The sequence below is a fragment of the Chaetodon trifascialis genome, chromosome 14, assembly GCF_039877785.1.
Source record: "Chaetodon trifascialis isolate fChaTrf1 chromosome 14, fChaTrf1.hap1, whole genome shotgun sequence".
NCBI lineage: Eukaryota > Metazoa > Chordata > Actinopteri > Chaetodontiformes > Chaetodontidae > Chaetodon > Chaetodon trifascialis.
Window position 1 is genome coordinate 4,946,667 of NC_092069.1, and position 22,431 is coordinate 4,969,097.

The 22,431-nt window shown below is 41.5% G+C and overlaps 1 pseudogene; it reads right to left on the reverse strand.

The window, feature by feature from the left end:
- Positions 1 to 759: 759 nt before the first annotated feature.
- On the reverse strand, positions 760 to 20,610 carry LOC139342412 (piggyBac transposable element-derived protein 4-like; annotated as a pseudogene).
- Between the last annotated feature and the right edge of the window lie 1,821 nt (positions 20,611 to 22,431).

A 22,431-nucleotide genomic window follows, 5' to 3' on the forward strand; every position in this document is an offset into this window, starting at 1 on the left:
GATTCACCCAGCATACCTGTCAAACAGGGAGAAATGATCAATTCACCAGATTTTTTTTTTTTTTTAACCAGATTGTGTTGCTGTTTTGCTCTGTGGGAGTCCAAATCTAACTTGAGCAAGGTACTCTAAAGCCTGAGCGCCACATCACAGCTGCTGACGTGTCTTCTAGATAACAGGAGGAAGAAGTTAAAAGTTCTCACTAAGAAATGCTCAGATGCTGAGCGGCTCAGCGTCAGCTGGCCCTCCTACATCACTGTGGGACAACAAAAGGCTCCTCTGAAAGCATTTTCAGACCAGTCAGTCCAAAATAAATTTTTTCACAACACCCCTGATTTCCAGTGACTTACTGTATGTTGTGTGTGGACTGGCTTCTTGGGAACTTTGCAGTAAGCCCACTCTGGAAGACAGGGTAATCTAATTTCAGGCCTCCCACAAGACACAAGCACAAGCAAGGCAGGAATACCAGCGAGTGAGTACAGTTCAAAAAGCACTGAGACTGAAAATACAGCAGTGCAGCGTTTCCAGCTGTTTTCAAAGTCTGCTCATATGGCCCGATCTGCTGGGACTGCTGCTTAATTGTGGTCACACTTGTCAGCAGAGTTTATTCATTGCTAGGAGAATAGGTATGTTGTTGGGGATGGGGAGAGGGCAAGTGAGAGAGAGGGTGAGAGAGAGGATAGGAGAGAGGGTAAGAGAGAGAGAGAGGGCGAGAGAGAGACAGAGAAAGAGAGAGCGTATGTGTCTGGGTGTGAGTCCAGCTCAGGTGGAGCAGAGGCTGCAAATGGACAGACTGTGGTCCTTGCATGTGAACTTTCCACATTTGCAGCAGGTGCTGCCAACTCGTCCCTTTCTGTCTGTGCAAAAGTCGCACTGCCTCCTGCCCTTAAATTTACTCATGAGAGAGGGGCCTGCAGCAGCACTCTACAGATTTGCGACCATTCCTGCAGCAGCTGATGAGTGGGGAAGGCGCCCTCTCTTCTTGATGTGTGGGGTCACCAGCATTTCTCCCACCTCTTCGATGAAGAGCCTCCTCCTGTATGATTTCTGCTGCTGCCAGGATGGCTCGATTGATGTCCACAGGACGTAGGCGTTGTAATGTGAAATGTCAACCAGGTTGTGGAAGAGGGCCAGTCTCCTCCTGCAGGAGTAGGCGCCAACAACCTAACAAAAAACCCCAAAACATAAAACAAGATAATATGAACAAATGATCCAAGTATTCTTTCTCATGATACACATATTATTTATTTTCTATAAAAAAGCTCACTTGAAAAAACCAACATATTTTAGACAAATAAATAAATGTGTGCATAACTGATGCGTAATGGTTCCTACCTTATCAAAGTTGTTGACACCTCCTTTGCATCTGTTGTAATCTTTGATCATAATGGGCTTTCTCTTCATTTCGTCACTTATGTCTGGATTGCGGTGTTTCGTGCTGAGGAACAGCACATTCCTGCCCCGTCGAGGGATGTAAGAGACCAGTGTGTGGGTCTTCGTAAAAGCAAAGGTGGAGGAGAAGACTGCTCTTGCTCTTGTCTGGAACAAATGAAGGGGGAAGCTCGGGCTTGTTTCAGCGAATTGTGCCAACCAGGGCCACTTTCCTCCTGAGCAGCTCCTCTGCCAGTGCAAAGGACATGAAAAAATTATCACAGGTAATGATGTGTCCTTGAGGAGCCCCTCCGTCAACTCCAGGACCACCCTCATCCCCTGGTTGACTTCAGCAGGATTGCTAGCTGCTGTGCCTGTGTACACCTGCAGTCTCCAGGTGTAGGATGTTTTGCAATCACAGGTTGCCCAAATCTTTATTCCATATTTGTCCGGCTTTTTCGCCATGTGCTGGCTGAAGCTGCACCTGCCTCTGAATGGGACAAGCTGTTCATCCACGCAGATGTCTCTGTCTGGGCTGAACAGTATTGGCAGGCGATGCGTTCACATTTCCCAGACTTTGCGGAAGGTAGCCAGTTTGTCATCATGGCGTCGCGGTCGGGATAGCTTGTCGTTGAACTGCAGTGTTCGGCTGATGTCATGAAACCTCTTGTGGAACATTGTAGCCCGGAAAATGCTCTGTCCTGATTTTTCACTCCAGAGGCTGAGGGTTGATTCATTTTTTGACCGGTAAACACCGGCCAAAATGAGCAGCCCCACATAAGCCTGCAGTTCCTCTGTGTCCACATCTCACCAGTCTGCGATTGCGCGTCTCCCATGAAGATTTGTCATGGCCACAATATGCTGCAGGATTTCATCCGACAGCAGCAGTGCAAAGCTGGACGTCGGGTCACTGAGTCGGGTGGCGGCATAGTGTGTAGGTCCCAGGATCAAACCTGTGGCTGCTGGGACATAGCGGCGTGTTTCAGCATTTGTGGGAGACCAAATAATTTTTCCATTTTTTTTGATGTCCATCCCGCTGCTGCTTCATCCATCTCCCCTCCGCTCTCATCTTCAGATGAGTTGGACTCCAGCTGGTCTGTTTCTACCTGTGAGGCCTCCTCCGTGTCAGCCTCGGAGTCCTCAGAGGTGGATGAGGAGCCATCCTCGCATTCAGAGTGCATGATTACATCCAGAGCCTCCTGTGTGCTGTAATGTCTTGGCATCTCCAAAATGACTATTCCCGCACTACTGCTCATACTTATAACCACGGCTGCAGTGCACCTGCATAAACAACCTAAGCAAAAACCAAAACAAGCTACTCATCGTTTTTATTGTAGAATTAGCTTATACCGCAAAGTGTGGCCTTCTAAGAGAAAAGACTTTTGAAGTTGGACACACACACACACACACACACACACACACACACACACACACACACACACACACACACACACACACATCATTATCCAACATCAAAGCAACATGCACTAATCATTTCAGTGGCAAGGCAGAAAACAGTAAAAAGTGCGGAATATTTCTGCATGCTTTGAAGGGTTAAAAGTAGCACCATCTGGTAGACAAATATAAAAATTAAAGATTTAAAGCTAGTCATCCAAAATGAAATTTTAACATAAAGGAATGCATTAGTTTAAGTTAAGAGAAATGGGATCAAAAATGGCATTTTCAGTGGTTTTCAATGGGACATTTTTTGTCGTTAGGAACAAATGTGTTGGTTTTTGTGTAGTTTAGCCATTTTAGGCTAATTGAAGGAACTGAGACGACAATTCTAAAATGTTTAAAAAATGAATATCCTTTGGCAAGTTTGATCTATATTTATTCAACACAGCCAAAATGGCTTGAAAAAAAAAAAAAAGAAGGCACAAAATGTCCCCAGGATATTTTAAGGGCTAGATAGATGCTGAAATGTCCGTTTTTACCTGTCTACCTATTCTACCCCATATACAGTACCCCATATACAGTACTTTTGAAAGTGCTCTGCAAGACAATATTTCAGAGAGTTGTTTGCTTCTTTGTAACTCAACTGTGATTCCTGCAGTCACTTTGATTACAGGAGTAAACACCCTCCAGGCATCATAAAATCCTATTTAACATACTTTTTTTCCTTAAAAGAAAAATTGGCATGGATGACGTTCTCACACACTCTCAAGCATTTTGCCTTCTATTTGGCTTAATATATACACTCCATCAGAATTACCAAAAGCTAGGAAAAGCAAATTTGGATTTATCCAGATGGAACTGACAACAAAAGTTGCAAACATTAAAAAATGTTCAACAAAGCATTGTTGAAAATTATAGGCATTCATTTTATTGATTCAGGTACTATATTTTATCTACACCTTTATTATTTTTTGATAAAGGTAATCTGTGGCAAAATGCTATTAGAAATGTGTTGTGCTGCTGCAGAGATGTCCAGGTCTACATAATGTATTCTCCAGAAATACATAACATGCTTGTTTGGTTTACAACTCAGCAATAAAGAATCCTACAAAAATTATGAACCATCAGAACAACTTTCAAGATAACCACAGTATGGTTTTTGTGTATTCATGTTTATTTATCTAGAGTGTTTGAGAGGGAGCTGACTGTGTGTGAAGTTAGTTTTGTCCCAGAAGCTTGCCATGCAAAACTTGAGTGTGCAGTTAATACAAACTGTCATCAGTTTTACACAAGCTGTTTTCATATTTAAAGTTGGGAAAAGTTTAGAATGTTATGTTTCAGCATTTGAAGGACCCAAAATGCCACACTGACACAGAAGACAGGAGATCAGTAAAAGTCAATAGATTTAATGAAGATTTGGAGAATGTGCAAACAAATCCAGAGGAGTCATGGAGCTCTGAGATGACTGAGGAGGAATAGGCCAGATGAGTGTTGAATCCAATCCTTTCAGTAGATGCAGACAAACAGGGCATGGGCGGAGAGAGGTGAAGATTAGGCACCTGAGCACAAAAAAACAAGAGTGAGGAAGGCAGGCAAGCAGACAAGGAAAAAGGTCTTCAATACTTTAGAGTTTTCTTTTGGAGTCTCAGTAACTACCACGTGGATGCAGTGTGTGGCGTTAGGGGTGGGCCTGACGGGCCTGGGCCCACCCACTTGTACAACTGGCCCACCCCAAATGACTTGAGAATTTTCTAAACATTTATTTTTAATGATTAAAATCAGCATTTTGTTAAAACCCCCCCAAAAAAACATTTCAATTTGAAAAAAACAAACAAACAAACAAATAACTTTTTCAGCTATTATCACGTGAGGTCTCCAGTCACAGCGGGCCATCATTGGTCACCGCAGACATGTTACGCTCGTGCATGCTAGTCACAATCTGGCGGGTTGTTCGGTAAAAAATGGTGACGGAGTAGGGCAGTGGACTGTCTGTAGGCACAGACTGCTACACTTAAAAGAATCCATCACTATGGCACAACAGTTTTGTGCGTTTTTATTCAGGCTTTCGCCCTCTGTTTTATGTTGAATACAGTAACACGTCAATTTCCAACTATGAAGAAGCGGTGTATTTAGGAAAGCATATCATCGCTTTTTTATATATACTTGCAAATGCATTTCCCATTGAAACTACAACTTGTAGAAAATGTAGACAATATGGGAAGTAGAGCTAAATACTCCTGTCAGACTTGACTGTCTTCAGATCAACTTCACAGACATTTAAGGTCATGAATGAACAGCGCTCTCTCCTCTAAAAAGTCATTGTAGTTCACCCAGTACTCCGATCGCTCTGTTTCTCTTCTCTCCTTGCAATCAATTTAAAGAGTAATCCAGTCAGTTCAAACAAAAATGAATTAACAGGCATTAAAATGTCTGTTTTCATAATGAATTGATGTATTGATCCACTTCATCCATAACGAAAATATAGATAATGAGATAAGGCACGTGTATCACTTGTAATAAATAATAAGCTACAGCATTGAATATGTTTTTTAAAAAGATTTTGAATATGTCATAAACAGCTAGACGTACTAGTCGCCCTCCACAGCATGATACCAGTCATTTTTGTTTAAGTGAGACTACCAGTTGGAAACAGTGTTAACTTTTGTAATTAAGAGGTCCAGCCAAAGTAACTGTGGCCCACCCAAAATTGAAATCCTGGTGCCATGCCAGCGTGGATGAACTGACAATTCAACAAATACTGGGTGGAAAACCGGTGCTTATATATGGCGACAGCAGGTGAATCTTGATTGCATGATTGAGAGCAACTGTACTCAGGAGAGGGACTAAGGAGCCCAACCTGACAGCCACACCCTGCAATGAACACACTCACACATGACAGTCAAGGGAGAGACAGACAGGAGACTGAGGCAGAGGGAAACACCAGACACAAAGGGGCAAAGGAGGGGAAACTGTAGATCCCATCATGGAAGGCAGCAGAAGACATCTTGATGTAAGTAATATGACGCTGCTGTCAGCGGACATGTTGAGTCATGTCTGGTTAGTAAAAACCATTGTAGTATATTGAATTTCTATCAGACTAATAGGCATAAGTATATTTTGAAAATAAGTATTCAGTATGTGGTGTTTAGTATTAGTATGTCCTGTGTTTCTGAGACCTGGTTTGAATATCTATCTAAACTCACCTGCTGTAAAATTGCTAAGAGCTGAAGGCTTAGTTACAAATACTGTTCAATAATAATTCAGTTTGAATTGGATTTTATGCAGGTTCTAAATATTTACAGCCAGGATGAGTGCTGGCAGGTCTGTTTGGTGCTGTGACACATTATTGAAGAAAGTGTCCACTGAGAATCAGAAGCCTTGTTCATTCAGACCAATCAGCAAATCTCAGTTACGCACTCATTCCTGCACACTCAACTCTCACTGATGGTGTCACACTTACTTGCTGATTCTCACACATACAGTCATACATTTACTCACTCTCTCTCTCTCTCTCTCTCTCTCTCACACACACACACACACACACACACTCACTAACTCACTCACACACACACACACACACACACACACACACACACACACACACACACACACACACACACACACACACACACACAGGGAAAATGTACAGAAAAGAGTATAAATTATGTTAAATCCACTGTTTAATTTAATGTCATTTTATGGGAGATTTTCATTTAGATAAATATGTTAAGTCACTATCTAGCCCCAATAATGGCAAATAAAAGTATTGCAATGTTTATATATTTGCAGTACTATGAACTCGGTCTGTCTTAAAAACGCTGTATTAGTTTACTGCTAATGCAAACTGAACATTCCCTACTGCTGCAGCTTCACATTAAAAGCATTTAATATGAGTTGACTATTATTAAACTGGATCTCCTTGTGTTTGCAAATGATTTGCTTGATGATTTTCTACTCAAGCATGAAATCAGTGGTTAGTCTGACCTTACACACATGGACTTGTTTTTAATGGCCACAACATAAAGTGATGTAGCTGTTTTAGGCCATGAAATGAAATATAATAATGTTTCAAAAATAGAAAAGGTCCTTCCTCTATGAGAGCATGAATGTGCTCAACAGATTCCAAAGAAATACCCTAATTAGATGTTGACAATTCGTCTTTACCAGTGGATTTCTATATTGTAAGACAAAAAATAAAACACTGACAAAACAACATGAGGAAGAGCAGTGAATGCAGGCAAGTTAACAGAATGTCATATCGAATGGCAGAACAGGGTTATATTGCTATTATTTGCGTGTGTGCGTGCATGTGTGCATGCGTGCATGCGTGCGTGTGCTGTTGTTCAACAGAAGGAAGCAGCTCAAGCCAAAATTAAAGCAGCTAGAAGCAATGAGTGGCTTTCAGGTTTCACAAAAGTGAGCAAAGTCACTTGAACTCATTAAATTCTGTTGAAACAAGGAGTGAGACCAATCACACACTTGTTTCATCATCACAAAGCCTGAAGCATTTCAATAGTTGTGAACTCAAAGTTCCGTCCTTCATCAGATTTAACGTAGCACAGGATGTCTCTTTGAGTTTAATCATGAGGAAATGTGACACTTCAGATTTTGGTTAATACTTGCCCCCAGAACACCTAAATTGGTGAAATTCTGTCTCCTGAGAAAACCATCAGACTGCCCTGAGTGGAGCTCTAGCCACCAGAGCCACCATAAGACCACAGGTCTTATGTTCCTCAATAATATTTTGGTGCAGGAGAATTATTAGAGAGGGAAAGAAATAAACAAAAATGAACAGATTAAAAAAACAACTCAGAAATAATGAAATGTTTAGAAAAGGGGGAGTGTTTGAATGGGTAACAGAATACAAAAGATACAATATTCATGACAAATAAATATCAAGAATTTTCGAATAAAATCATGAGAGTATGCAAAGATAAGTGAAAAGAATGAGGAGCCCAGGACGACGGATACTGAATCTGTCGTTTCTTTCCCATCTTGGATATTTCATGTGCAATCTGAACAGATTTCTGATGAAATTCCCATCATATATTGTGTGAGTTGAAGGCTGGCATCAGGAGTGATGAATAGATCTCTGTGATATCTATTCTGTATATTTTCAAGAGGGGATTTTTGCTGAGGGGCTATTAATTAATTCTGAGCTTGAGGGAGGAAGATCTTGGTTGGTGATTGTAATATTTTGCTTGAAAGTATCAGTATAAGTTTGCAGATATTCCAGAAATGTGTTTGAGGTATGTGAGACCTTTTTCCAGCCTTTATTGTGGGTGTTGTGACAAATGGCTGCAGCTTACGGTTCAGTGAAAATGGTGAGAGAGTGGGCATCTTTGCCTTGTACAGTGTGAAGCTTTGTGAGGTTTGGCCATAATTGGTAACAGTGGCTGAAGGTGAGGTGTACAGAATCTTGACCCAGTTAATAAATGAATCTCCAAAGTGAAATCTTTTCAGTGTCATTATGAGAACTGACCAGTTTACGCCGTCTGAGGCTTTTTCTGCATATGGGGTGGCTACGATGGTTCCCGCTCGTCGTATTGATGACTAATCCATTCAATTAAAAAGTGTGCAGGTGTTACTGGATCAATGTCTTTCTTCAATTAAGCCAGTTTGATCTGGGTGAATTAAATCTATTCTGTGAGCTAGTGCTTTGGTGCTTTTTTAAAATCCACACTGAGGAGAGAAATGGGCTGGTAACTCAAAGGTAAGGTTGGGTCTTTGTTAGGTTTAAGGGAGAGTGAAATTGTAGCTGTGTTCATGTTTGCTGGCAGTCTTGAATTTTGTTTTATTTCAGTTATCATTTCGTTGGAGAGCCATGCTAGAATGGACCAGAAATGTTTATAGAACTCAGCAGGGAAGCCATCACATCCTGTGCTTTGTTATTGGGCACAAGATTGAGGGCAGTGGAAAATTTTTCCTGTGTTATTGGTGAATCGAGTCTGGTGGTTTGATCTTTATTGAGCTGCAGAAAATCAGTGCTGTGAAATGAATTGGTGTCCTCTTGACCCTTTTTTGATGAGGATAGATTGGCATAAAAGGATTTGATTTATCTCCTCAGGTGAATATGTGTCTGTGCTGAGTCCTTAGTGGTGGAGAATGTTATTTTTTTTTTGGTTGGATTTACCTGATTTATTATTATGGTGACAATTTTCTTGTCGAAGTCTATGTAGCAGGAATTGAGTTTTCTTAATCATAGTTTAATTTATTTGGAATTTATACTACTTAGTTGTTCTGGGTTTCCTCTCTTGGGTTACTTACTTAGAGATGTGCTAAAGTGCCATCTGGTGTTGGGTTTATGGAGACTGGTTATATTCCATTTAAGTATTATGGTGGCATGGGCACTAATAATGATGGGGTGGATCATCTGTCTCAAAGAAGATAGACCCCAGGTTGAATTATCTAATTGAGTTGCTGGTGAAGAAAAAGTCATTGTGTGACTATGAGCAGTGAACCCGTAAGAACTCTGAATATTCTCTTTCTGTATCTTTTAATCGTCAACTGTTGTTTCTGTTGACCTGTTTTATTGTGTCAGATTCGCTTATTGTTTGAAATGTTAGCTCTATCTACTGAAAGATTGATAACTATAAAGTTGTCTCATATTTTGCTGTGCAATTGTAAACGTTTGGGCCATAAAATAAATGATTGTTATGGAGCGCTTGCTGATTGATATGCTTATGTAGGTAATGTCCTTCAGGATCTGTGATTTTATGGACAGATGAGACTCTTTCTTAAAAAACATACCCCTCTTTTTATGTGATAATGAGCCAAGAATAACTGAAGTAACTGAATTGTGATGATCTCAATCCACTATAGCAGACCCTTTTACAGCCCGCAGGCTGCATGCAGCCCTTTGCTTGACTCTGACCGCCCGCGTGTAAGATTCATAAGAAATTACAAAAAAAACGTATTTTCTTATTTTACCTCATGCGTGGATTGAATGTGCATTGCTTTTATTTTGAAGTTGTGTTTTTACATCGCGCATTGGTACTAAGGTACAGTATGTAAGTGATGCGTGTTACTGAATTGACGTTGTCGCAAGCAGGTTACAGGTGTCAAGACGACTTTCACCCCCAAAATGTTGACTAAAAAAAGAAAGGTAGATGCTGAATGCAGGGTTTTCAAGAAGACATGGACTGCTAAGTATTTATTTACTGAAGTCAGTGGTAAAGCGGTCTGTTGCAGAGACCAGATTGCCATGTTCAAGGATTACAATTTGAGTCGACATTACGATATGAAACATTCAGAGAAATATAAAAACTTGAATGATGCTGAAATGGCGCGGATATCAGAAGATTTGGTAGCTAAGCTACAAAAGCAACAAGGGTTTTTTTTTTTTTTTAACAAGCTTTACACATCCAGGGATGCAGCAACCAGGACCAGCTTTGTAATATCCCACAAAATCGCTAAAAACAGTAGCCATTCTCAGAGGGAGAGTTTGTAAAAGAGTGCTTGGTGGACTCTGCAGCACTAATATATCCTGAAAAAAAAGAGCATTTGGGCAAGTCCCGCTGTCCAGGCGCACCGTGGCGAGAAGAGTTGAAGACATTGCGGGAAATTTGGAGCTTCAGCTGCAACATGAAGTTGCAAATTTTGACTTTTTCTCCTTGGCTTTGGACGAGAGCTGTGATGTCCGTGACACAGCCCAAATACTTGTATTTGTCCATGGGAAAATGGACTTCAAGACTACGGAGGAGCTGGCAGCAATGCGCTCAATGAAAGGTACAACGACGGGGAGCGATCTGTTTACGGAGGTAAAAGCATGCATGGACAGACTGGGACTGAAATGGGACAGACTGACGGGTGTCACAATGGACGGCACAATGGAGTGCTTAAAATTGACAATGTGATTGTTGTAACTAAAATAGTAAATTTCATCAGGACACGAGCATTGAATCACAGGCAGTTTGTTGCACTTTTAGAGGAGCACAAGACTGAACATAGTGGGCTCTATTTTCAACTCCGCAGCCTGTAGTATTTCCACAGTGTCTGGCATTTCACTGCGATCAATTATTAGAAACAGCCGTAATTCAATGCAACTATCTGAGTCAGCACATACAGTCAGACCTAAATTTATATATTTTGATCAGTATCTCATCTGACCACATCGCAAGCACGTTCGGCACGCGTAATGGTCACTCAACCTGACTGAATGTACACAGGTGAAACAGGGATGTCTGGTGATCTGTGACTCAAATTGCCTGGTGACAAACGTGTATGCCACTTTCCCGGGGTCGGCACATGACTCGTTCATCCTGGCGAATTCTAGCATCCCTACAGTCTTTCAGGGGGACACCCCTCTGGATGGGTGGCTGCCAGGTGATAACGGTACGCTACTCCACTGAAAACGTGGTTGATGACACCATATATCACACCGTCAACAAGACGGCAGCGTGGTTTCAACAGTGTTTTCAGCAGTGCTCGGTCAGTCATCGAACGCACACTGCGATCAATAATTAGTCAGCACATACAGTCAGACCTAAATTTTGATCAGTATCTCATCTGACCACATCGCAAGCGCGTTCGGCACGCGTAATGGTCACTCAACCTGACCGAATGTACACAGGTGAAACAGGGATGCGAACTAATTGGTTAACGTCGCTGTGCCAACCAGAAACAGCCGTGGCATCCTACAGAGCATATATACTGCATCTGTCTCAGAGCACTCGAGAGACAGACACATGAAAAAACGTAAGTGATGATCATTGTCCGCTATTACCCACGTCATTTCATTCCAAATACAAATGTTATCATTGTAATGCTTAACGTCATCTACAAAGATGGAGTACATCATTGCTTTGAGGAGGATGAGGAGGAGGCCGAGGATTTAGACATCAGAATCAGAATCAGAAATTCTTTATTTATTCCCGAGGGGAAATTGTTTTTGTTGCAGTGCTGCTTACAAGAATAGAATTAGAATAAAATTAGAAAAGAAAGAAAAGAGAGAGAACTATATATATAAAAAGCAAATATAAAAACAAAATATTTATATTAATATATATATATAAACAAAATATAGAACAGAATATAAAACAATATACACACACACTATTACGGACTCTGGAAGCAGGACTCAGATGCAGAGACGGTAATCACAGTTTATTTCAAAAACGTAACAACAAAAGAAGTAACAACTGAGGGAGCCGATATAACGGGAACGGAGAAGTCAGTCTCTGCTGGAGGACACTCGACAGCTTCTAATGAGAAAACACAAAACTCTGTTAAGGGAAAGCACACAGGCTAAAGTCCAAAAAATAAACGCTGGAGAAAACTCGACAGCCACCACACAAAAAACAAAAATCTCCACTTGGGGAAAAACTCACGAGGCAGGATGAAACTCAGGTGCTGGAGAGAACTCGACAGTCACTGGTGGGAAACAAAAGCTCCGCTGAGGGAAAAAGCACACAGGCAAAACAAAAGAAGCACAAGTGCTGGAGAACCACTCGACAGACACTTAGAACAAAAAACTCCGTAAAAGGTTAGCACACAGGCAGGAAAACAAAACTCACAAAATCACAGCGTGCACGAGGGCAAGAACAGCTGGAGAACACAAGGCAGGAACCTGGAGATCAATGCTGAGGCGAGAAACACAAGCATGAGCAAAGTGACCATCTGGCATCAGAGTGTGGGAGAAGCATGCTTAAGAAGGAGAGTCTTGATTAGGGGAGATAGGTGACAGGTGTGTCAGGAGCTGCTCAACCCCAGCAAAGATCGGCCCTGCCCCTGCCTTGTTCCAGCCCTGAAAAAACACACAGAACAAAATCAGAGCAGATCACCAACCACGGCCACAACACACACAGAGACATGAGTGACATCAGTCTCCTCCTGGGAGAAGTATGGGCGTCGGACTTATCACTTGCCATGCGCCTGGCCAGCGGCGTTCTTAAAGGTGAGGCGAGGAGCTGCTGTGATTGGTGAAGATTTGACTCGGCTGTGTCAAACCCACTCCACGCCTTCTCCCCTCCCTCTTTCTGAGTTGCGCCGCTGGGTGGGACTGAGATGAGAAGGAGTAGGAGATGCGCCGCCGGCGCGGCGCATGAAAGTACCAAAGCCACCACGGCCCATCGGCACAGCGGACCTCATTTTGCACCGCGCCTGCACCACGCCGGCGACCGAGTCGAAAATAGAGCCCAGTGACATCAGCTATCACACAGCTGTCAGATGGCTCAGCCTGGGCAAAGTGCTAAAAAGAGTCTGGGATCTGAAAGCAGAGATCCAAGAGTTTTGTGAGAAGAAAGGCAAAGACATCCCAGAGATCTCAGATGAGAAGTGGATGGCAGATTTTGCATTTGCTGTTGATATGACTGCACTGAACACCAAACTGCAAGGCAAGGGCCTTTTCATCCATGAAATGCACAACCTGTGAAGGCTTTCATGACGAAGTTACAGTTTCTTTCGAGGCAACTGGAGAGCAACAATCTCACTCACGTGCAAACCCTGAAAGAAGTCACACCATCAGATGATAACCTCCGCAGGTGCTCACCTATGTTAGGAGCACTGCATGGTGAGTTTTTAAGGCGATTTAAAGATCTCAGAACAATGGAGAGTGACATGCACTTGATCTCCTCTCCATTTACCTGCAATGTGGATGATGCACCCAGTGATGTCCAGCTGGAACTCATTGACCTGCAGTCTGATGCACTACTGGCAGAGTACTTTAACTCATGACCACTGATGAAATTCTACTCTTCTCTTGAGCAAGAGAAGTTTCCAAGACATGCTCAGAAGATGTTTGTTCTCTTTGGCTCTACCTGCATATGTGAACAAATATTCTCAGTGATGAAGTTTAACAAGTCCAGGTACAGATCCTCTCTCACTGATGATCATCTGTCAGCTGGGCCTCGCATCTCCACCTCAGACATTCAGCCTGACTTTGATGCACTTGTTAAAGACCAACAGAGACTAAATTTCTCTCACTGAACAAGAAAAAAGAACTGAAAAACACAGAATGAGTGATGAGAGTGAATGTGATTTAACTACAAATGTAGGCATCATTATTTTCTAACATGATGTATCTTACTGAATGTGGCTGAAAATGGTCACTAATATAATGAATCGAAAACGGTACAAATGTTCACATTTCATTAACCATTGTTTTGGGAAATTTTATTGAGTAACTGTCATTTTTTCTAAGACAGCCTCTCTTTTTCATTGCTGAATTATAACATATACTCTTACCAGTCTTACCAACATATCAAAACAATGCTATTTACTGCTTTATATAAAGAAACACAATTAATTTTATGCAGACTTTAGTTCAGCCTTTCGGTCTGGCCCTCCATAATATTTTCTTGTTCTCATGTGGCCCCATGTAAAAAATAATTGCCCACCCCTGCACTCTAGACTGATTCTGAAAGGTGTTTCAAATGATGAAAACCTGTGTGTGCGTGTGTGTGCGTGTGTGTGTGTGTGTGTGTGGGTGGGGGGGGTGGGGGGGGGTATTCACCCAGGGCCTCATTTATAAAACTTGCTTATGCACAAAACGGGGCTTGAAAGTTGCGTACGCAACTTTCTACGCAAAGGTTGTGATTTATAAAAATAAACTTAGCGTGAGAATGTGCGCACCGGTACGCCAACTTTGATGCTTGCGTACGAACATTTTGGAGACAGGGGGAACTGGCAGTGCAGATGGTGAGGTGGTGAATTGAAGGCAGATTGATCTCATACATTTAATGTCATCACATATCAGACTTATAGACCCGCGTAATCATAAACACTAAAGTCTGCAGTGTTATACATGTGTTCCTTTAGTGAGCCGTTAGGCCTACTACTCTATGCACAATGTTCATATATCATACTTCCATCTTCAAATGATACAGAGTGGTGGATGGCACTGATGGATTAGTATTAATTGTGACAAGGTGCGAAACAATCATTCAATTTGCTGAGTAAGCATATAAATAGTGTGGTGACACTCGTGCGTTATGCTGCACTATGGATGCGCTGGCACTGCTGGAAGATCACGCAAATGGTAGGATCAGGATGGAGAGAAGTTTTAGGGACCACAGAGATTTCCTGGCCCGTGATGATGACTGGCTAATAAGCCAATTTAAATTCCCTAGAGCGGTGCTCTTGGATCTATGTGCTGAACTGGGCCCAGTGTTAGACAGACCCACCCGCCGGAACCGCACCATCCCGGTGCATATCGAGGTGCTGACCACTCTGGAGTTTCTGGCGACTGGCTCCTTTCAGCGGGAATTAGCCGACAGGTAAGTGTTTGATAATTTACATTGTAACATTGTCTGTCTAAAGCCCCTTTTGGGTATGATATAATTCAGTTAAATTATATCCTTAGGTCTTGGATATCGCAGCCATCCCTCAGCGCCATAATGCCAGCCGTTTTGGATGGCATTATAAAAATGACCAGTCGATACACCAGGTGTTCACTGTGGGTGAACAGGCCAACAGGCCAACATTAAAAGGCAATTTGCAGCAGTGTCCGGTTTCCCAAATGTAATCGGCGCAATTGACTGCACTCACATTGCTATAAGGGCTCCGAGTGAAAATGAATTTGCTTATGTGAACCGAAAAAAATTGCATTCATTCAATGTACAAATTATTTGTACCTCGGACATGATCTTGACGAATGTAGTGGCAGGGTGGCCTGGGTCAACACATGACTCATTCATCCTGACGCACAGTAGTGTGGGGAGCAGGCTGCAGGCAGGCGCTGCGCGTGATGGCTGGCTCCTGGGTAAGTACATAAATACCATTGTATAGATTCTACCCATTAAAGCCTGATTTATAATTACTCTTCTGTTATACCTTGCAGGTGACAGTGGCTACCCCCCAAAAGCGCTGGCTCCATCACCCCCTTCACCAACCCACAGAGTGCAGAGGAGGTGCGCTCCAATGTGGTACACTCTCACGCGCGCTCCGTCGTGAAGAGAGCCATCGGCCTCCTCAAAGGTGCCATGCCACTTTCTTCTTGGCCTCCACCTTCACATCCGACCACTTCCTTTTAATTTCTGCCACAGAGCGCTCTGTGGCACTGGAACTATTCACTGCGGTGACGATGTGCTGCCACTTTTTTTTTTTTTTTTTTTTTTTTGTGACGCCACTACTGTGACCACCAAACAAAATATTCTTTCTGGCCTCCACCTCACCCACAGGCCCCTCGATTCTCCGTAAACTTTTTTTCTTCCTCTTTTTCTTTTCTCTGCCATGATCGAACGTAAAATGCCATTGATCAGCAGGCATATTTATATGCAAAGACATTCATGAGGTACTTTGTATTGACCATTCATGGTAAAATGTGGGTGTGTCGGGGGCGGGATGTGAGGTGAATCCATCTGCGCAGTCCTCCAGGTGGAGTGTGATTTATAAGGGGGAAATTGCGTGCAGGTGTGAGTACGCACGGTTTTATAAATCTGAATATTTTTTGGCGTACGCCATTTTCAGCTTTTGGGCATATGCACACTTTTAGTATGGATTCCATGCAATGTTTTATAAATGAGGCCCCAGGTATTTATCATGTTGTGGGGACAACAATCTGTTTACACAGTCACATTGTGGGGACTGACCTCCCTTATGGGGACAAAATGCAGGTCCCCTTAATGTAAATCATTAAATTTTATGGTGCAGACTGAGGATTGGGTTACGGGTTAGGTAAGGTTAGGTTAGGTACAGGGTTAGGAATAGGCAAATAGTTGGTTATGGTTATGGTTAGGTTCCAGGAAATGAATGTAAGTCTATGTAATGTCCCCACAAGTGATGTAAACACAACGTGTGTGCGTGTGTGTGTGTGTGTGTGTGTGTGTGTGTGTGTGTGTGTGTGTGTGTGTGTGCACGCATGGCACAGCTAGACCCAAAGACACAAAGTAGAAAACAGAGAAAACAAACCAATGCAGGCACAAAAACACAGGCAACAAAATGCTGAACAAAATGCAAGTGCAGTGCTGATCAGGGCACATACTGTAGAGTATGGTGAGATATGAGTGCAATAATGCATGAATGATAATCCTCTATGGGTATAGTCATTAATGCTTGATACCTGTGTCATCAGAGGAGTGGAGAGAGAGAGAGGGAGGGGGTAGAAATAGACTGTCGTGAGGTGTGTATGTGTGTGTAACTAATAGACCGGCAGGCAGTTAGAAGAGCGATGGGGTCCTTATCTCGGTACAACCACCCATCTATGTATAATCTGTCCACTGAGATTATGGCTTTACATCCTTCTTTCATCATCCGTTGGACTATGAGTAGATGTGTCCGTCTTTCTCATGGACACTTGGTCATTGAATCCATGGCCTGTTCCTTTTAGCTACCTGCCTTCTCATTGAACTTGTTCTTTTTCTTTGTAGTGTTTGAATTTTGCCATGATTGGCCTTGGTCGGCTGTTGGTGTTCTTTGGTCCCAGACAGTGTGCGCAGGGAATGTGATGATGTTGAGGCTCTCTGTAGGTATTTTAAGTTGTTTAGTCATGAATTCTTTGACTGATTTTTCAGGGTTGTCTGTGGCTGGTTCAGGAATGCTGGTGAAAACTAGACTGTCCCTCACACTGCATGTTTGTAAGTTGAGAATGGTTTCTTTCATGGCTTTTTTTCCTCTGAGGACAATGAATATCTGGTGTGTAGGTGATGCTGTACTTAGCATTGTAACCCTTTGCTCTGAAATATGGTCTAAATATGTTATCCCATTGTAATAATTTAGAAATTGCACCTTTGTACATTAAATACAGCATACATCTCCTTTTATTCAAGGCAGCATAAATGAATCCTAAGTGGCAAATACATGTATTACATTTAGCGAGTCCTATTTTATGAGGGTGAACAGTGTTGTGTACTATGATCAAATGAATAATAATGCAAGAAAGTACTTGTCTAATTTCCTATGATTAATGGAGTTGCTGGAAGTGGTAAATGGGGAGCAGAACAGTCCAGAGGAAACACTCTGATGTACTTACACTTCATTATTGTCGAAGTGTGTCTTCTTGGCTGTCAGACAGAATTACACCAAAGAGCTTCAAATGATGAAAGGGGGTTTGCAGAGATTAACAGCACTTAAAAGTTTGAACATCATGCATACTGTGGGTATTGCGTGGTGAATCATCAAAACAAACTTAAACAAACAGCAGAAACACAGGTAGAGTTCAGACTCCAGTGAGTTCCAAATATAAACCCTCCTGACTAAAGCACTACACTTATTCAGCCCATATCAGACACAATAGATGTGGCATTTCAGAAAAGATTGAGATTTAAAACCTATTGCTGGACTTTCACTGGTCTGATCTGTCAACTTGTCAAATGTGATAAAGAAAAGAAAAAAGGGTGACCTGTCTTGTAAAAGTTGTTTCCTTTCCTCTGGGGCCCTTCAGCAAATGCTTGGTAATGTTATAAGACACTATGAAACACTCCAGCAACTCTACATCTGCCAACAAAATTTTAATTCTACAGGTTTGGCCAACCATAAAATTCCTCAAGATATAAAATACCAAGGGCGGGTGCAGAATGAAGACCTTCAGTGCCCGCCTCCCACTCCACCACCCCCTTTCTCTACTAAGTGAAAGTTTAATTAAAAGATAGGATCTTTATTCCAAGCCCTCTCCTGCTGTTAAGTCAGGAGGTTATCTTTGGTGACTGCTACTCAGAGACCACTGCAATGACTGTGGGTTGCAGCTCAATGTGGGGACCATTATGTCTGCTCAGGGAGTCTGTAGAGCTATTACTGAAAATAACCAGTGAAAATAGCTTGTTCTATTTCTGCTTCAACACTTTGAATGTGATGTGTAAGATGAATATAACTGCCCCCCCCAAAAGACAGGAGAAAGGCAGCATCCATGTTAGAATTTAGCATAGTTGTTTAATTTCTGCACTGCCTTTCCTAGAAAAATGACAGCATCTGTCATTTTTTCAAATGACAAAGGGACTAGTGTTTACTCTTTTGATGCTTGTAATCAGGACGATTTCAGTCCACTTTTACAAAAGACTTGTTTCCAACTCAAACCATGATCTTTACCAAACCAGCATTGGGAGAGGGGAGAGGTCAAGAGTGCTAAGATTGAGACAATGAAGTGTTGGATATTCAATTTTTTAGGCAACTGCAAAAAGGGATAAGATGACTGAGATAAAAAAAAAAAAAAGTATCTTAACAGAGAGGATGTTTAGTTAAAAACAGTTAAGCAATGTGATTATGAGATTGTCTAATTGAAAATTTGTGTTCCAACTGCAGTATTTTTTTTTTTTCAAAAGAGGAGCTTGAGTATACATATGTAATCTGTATAACCAATGAATAACTGTTGTTTAGTTTCTGCCCATATCTGTAGAAGCGTTACCTTTTGTTCGATTTGGTAAAACCACCTCAGCTTCATTATGTGAAAAAAAAAAAATAAATATGTTCCCCTTTTTTTACCCTTTTGACACTTCTGACTCTTTAGCAGTTTTTTGATTTTGCAACTTTTTTTAGATGTTTAGACTTCTAGAATTTTGGTTCTCCTCTATCTCAAAGTGATTCATTTCTGGACGTTGACCCATTTTATATTTTAGCAAATAAAACATAATATTGTTTTGATCTATTGAAAGACTGTCGGATCTCCTTCCATCCCTTCATCCAAGGATTCCTTCACAACATTGCAGTTGCCCCATTGTTTTCTAGCAATTTTTCAAAATGTTAGTCTTTGTTCCTCAAGAAAGGGACTGGGGTATATATGCTAAGACAGGAGTCTTCTGATTCCCTGACAGACAAATATGCTCTTGTTGTCACTAGACACCAGAGAAGGCCTTAATCCTTGGTTGACATTTGCCTTAGACTTTAGAGTCCATCAGAACCAGTCAATACTAGAAACAAGTATTTTGCCTAAGAGGTTGAAGAAAGGACCAATATCAATCTCTTGTCTGTACAGCATAATTCATTTTAGTTCAACTAAATGTAAAAAACTTTCACTGAATCAGAGTTGATATTGTGGCCAATAGTCATTTAAAGTGGAATTCTCAGCAGAGCATCCTGGAGAAGATAATTAGGGCACAATTTTATAAAACTGCACACTATGTTTGAGTCGTACTTCATTTCTGTTTCTACTTGCTGTAAAATCCAATAATATCACCCCAACTGTCAAATCAACCATAAACTAAATCCTCTCTTCATCAAGGTTCTGGTTGCCAGCCTCTGCATGTGTTGCTTATGCAAATTCCTAATCATATCGGAAGATGGAAGGAAGGGAGGGGTGGCAGGTGGGGGTTGGGGGTGGTGACATTTGCATCACATACAGCTCAATTTTCAGCTCCATGCCACACTGTCAGGGTGTAGAAGGTGAAGGAACGTGGTGCATGCTGCAGCTGCAAAGTGCATGTAAGAGGATTCCAGAACTCTGAGTACAGTTTATACAAGGTGAAATACCCTTCAACCACAACATACACACATACACGCAAACACACACACACACACCCTGTTTGCATCATTTCAGAGGATATTACATGGACTTACATTAATTTCCTGGAGACTTACCATGCCCAAACCATAACCACTACTTACTTAAACCTAACCCTTACCCTAATGTTAAGCTAAACCTAACCTTACTCTTACCTTAGTTCATGTCAGGAAGGCAGGAAGGTAGCATTGGTGCTGCTTTCACTTATTATACTTTCCTTAACCAAATACAGTGACAAAATAGTTTGACTCACAATATAGAAAATTCTGAACAAAGTCTGTAACCATATAATAGTACATCTTAATACAATTTTGGAGTAAGATTTTGAAATTTGAAGCTGATTTCAAAAGCTGTTGTGAAGACCATCCGTCATATGTGGCACTTTATATATTGTAGACTGAAACCCATCATTCTTGCCAGGTTCAACCTATCTGAAACCTATGTGGGTGTCTCACCCTGCCCCACACCAAAACCATTTACACTGTGTTCCAAGAAGACAACTGGAAACTAGAAGTTCTGAGCCTTGGTTTATGAGCACAGATGAGAATAAATCAAAGAGCTGAGTTGAAAAAGAACCTGTGTCCAAATTTTCAACCCACAACCCAATGGAGCCTTTCCCTAAGATATCAGAAAATTTGGGGGTGGCCAAGTTAGGTTATAGGAAGGAATATTGTTAGGGTCATGCAGTGGGGGTCACTCTACACAACCACAGCAAGGGCCCCTAGTGTGAGGTCCATGAGCATGACCACATCACCCACATCTGTTCCTTGGTGGCACCACCGTCAAGACCCCTCGGAAAGGCCAAGGGGCAAGCATCAACAAAAAGAGGGTGTTGAGAGGTCTGCCTGAAATATGGCCAAGGCTTACCAATTTGAGCTCCACTGAACTTTAATACACATAGATGTCAATAATCAAAATATGAAAAAGGCACAGTTGACACTTTGCAACTCTTGCTGACAGCAGCAGTTGCCACAGCAGCCGCAGCTCATCCTTGACCGCAGCATCTTGCCTACTGGTAGCGGCACATGGATTTTGAGACAACAGTTGCATTTTAACAGTCAACTAAGGATCAAGCCTAAGTCTCCTGATGAACTGAAAACTTTTTACAGCTCAGCCAGGACAAAGCTTTGATTCAGATTGATGTTTTGCACCTCATATTAGATATGTTTCTAAGACAGCGTTTCATCATTTGAAAAACATTGCTTAAGTGCGACCATTTACCATTTGGCCTATCGTTTATGCTGTTTTTATTTTCTTGTTTCACTCTTCATTATTTTTTTCATATTTGGTTTTGCTTCATCACATTTCTTATGAGTTAGGTATATTTTACTTTAACCAACTTTAAGTGAAACAGTACATTTTTCACACCATCTGGCATGACATGAAAACCTAGACCAGGGGTGGGCAAATTTTGACTGTGCTGTTTGAGGGTCTTGTGACAGGGGACAGGACACCAGCTGAAGTGACGTCAAGTGACTTGCTGTATTTCTTCTTGGGTGGCCTCTGTCTGCATGGCTAGTAAATGAGCAAAGGATTTGTTTGAAATTTGTGCGGAAATCCGCATCGGTTTCCTCCAGGAACGTAATAAACTGATGGTGCTGAAGTCCCCTTGCTCTTATAAAGTTAACAAGTTTTACAACTGGATTCACAACATGATTAAGCTGCATTACGGCCAGATTTAATTTTGAGTTTGCAAGATGAGGTATGACACATTTCAAGGCTTATTTCAAAACTCACTTTTTTTTTTTATCAGTCCTGCCAATGCCATTTGGTTCAATGGGATGCGCTTTAATTTAAGAATCCAACTTTTTCTTGCATAAGTGACTTACATACGTGATTTTCATTTATTACCTTCATCCTTTGTTAAAATCAATAGCACGATTGTCTTATCGACCTGTCCTGTTGCACCATATTTTCAGATGAAAATTATGTTTGAGAGAGGTTTTAAAGGCCCAAGGGCTTCGAAAGAAACATGTCCGTTTAGAAGTTAATTTACAGGTTAAATTGTATTTCAAAATGTTTTTCAGCTTTTTAACATTTTAAACAAATATTGGCTCCTAATGTTTGACTCATGGGTGTTGCTCAGATTATTGCCCAGTTTTATTGCCCAGTTGTCGAGTGGAGTCTAGGGATGTTCACATATCTGTGTTATGAAATATTGACTATTTTTCTCCAGCATTTCTTGTGGATTGTCATGAGTTTTTGTGAACACATGATATACGGACAATAAACCTTTCAATTTCGGTGACTTAATGACTTCTCCATGAAAGAAATTTTTTTATCTCACACACAAAAAG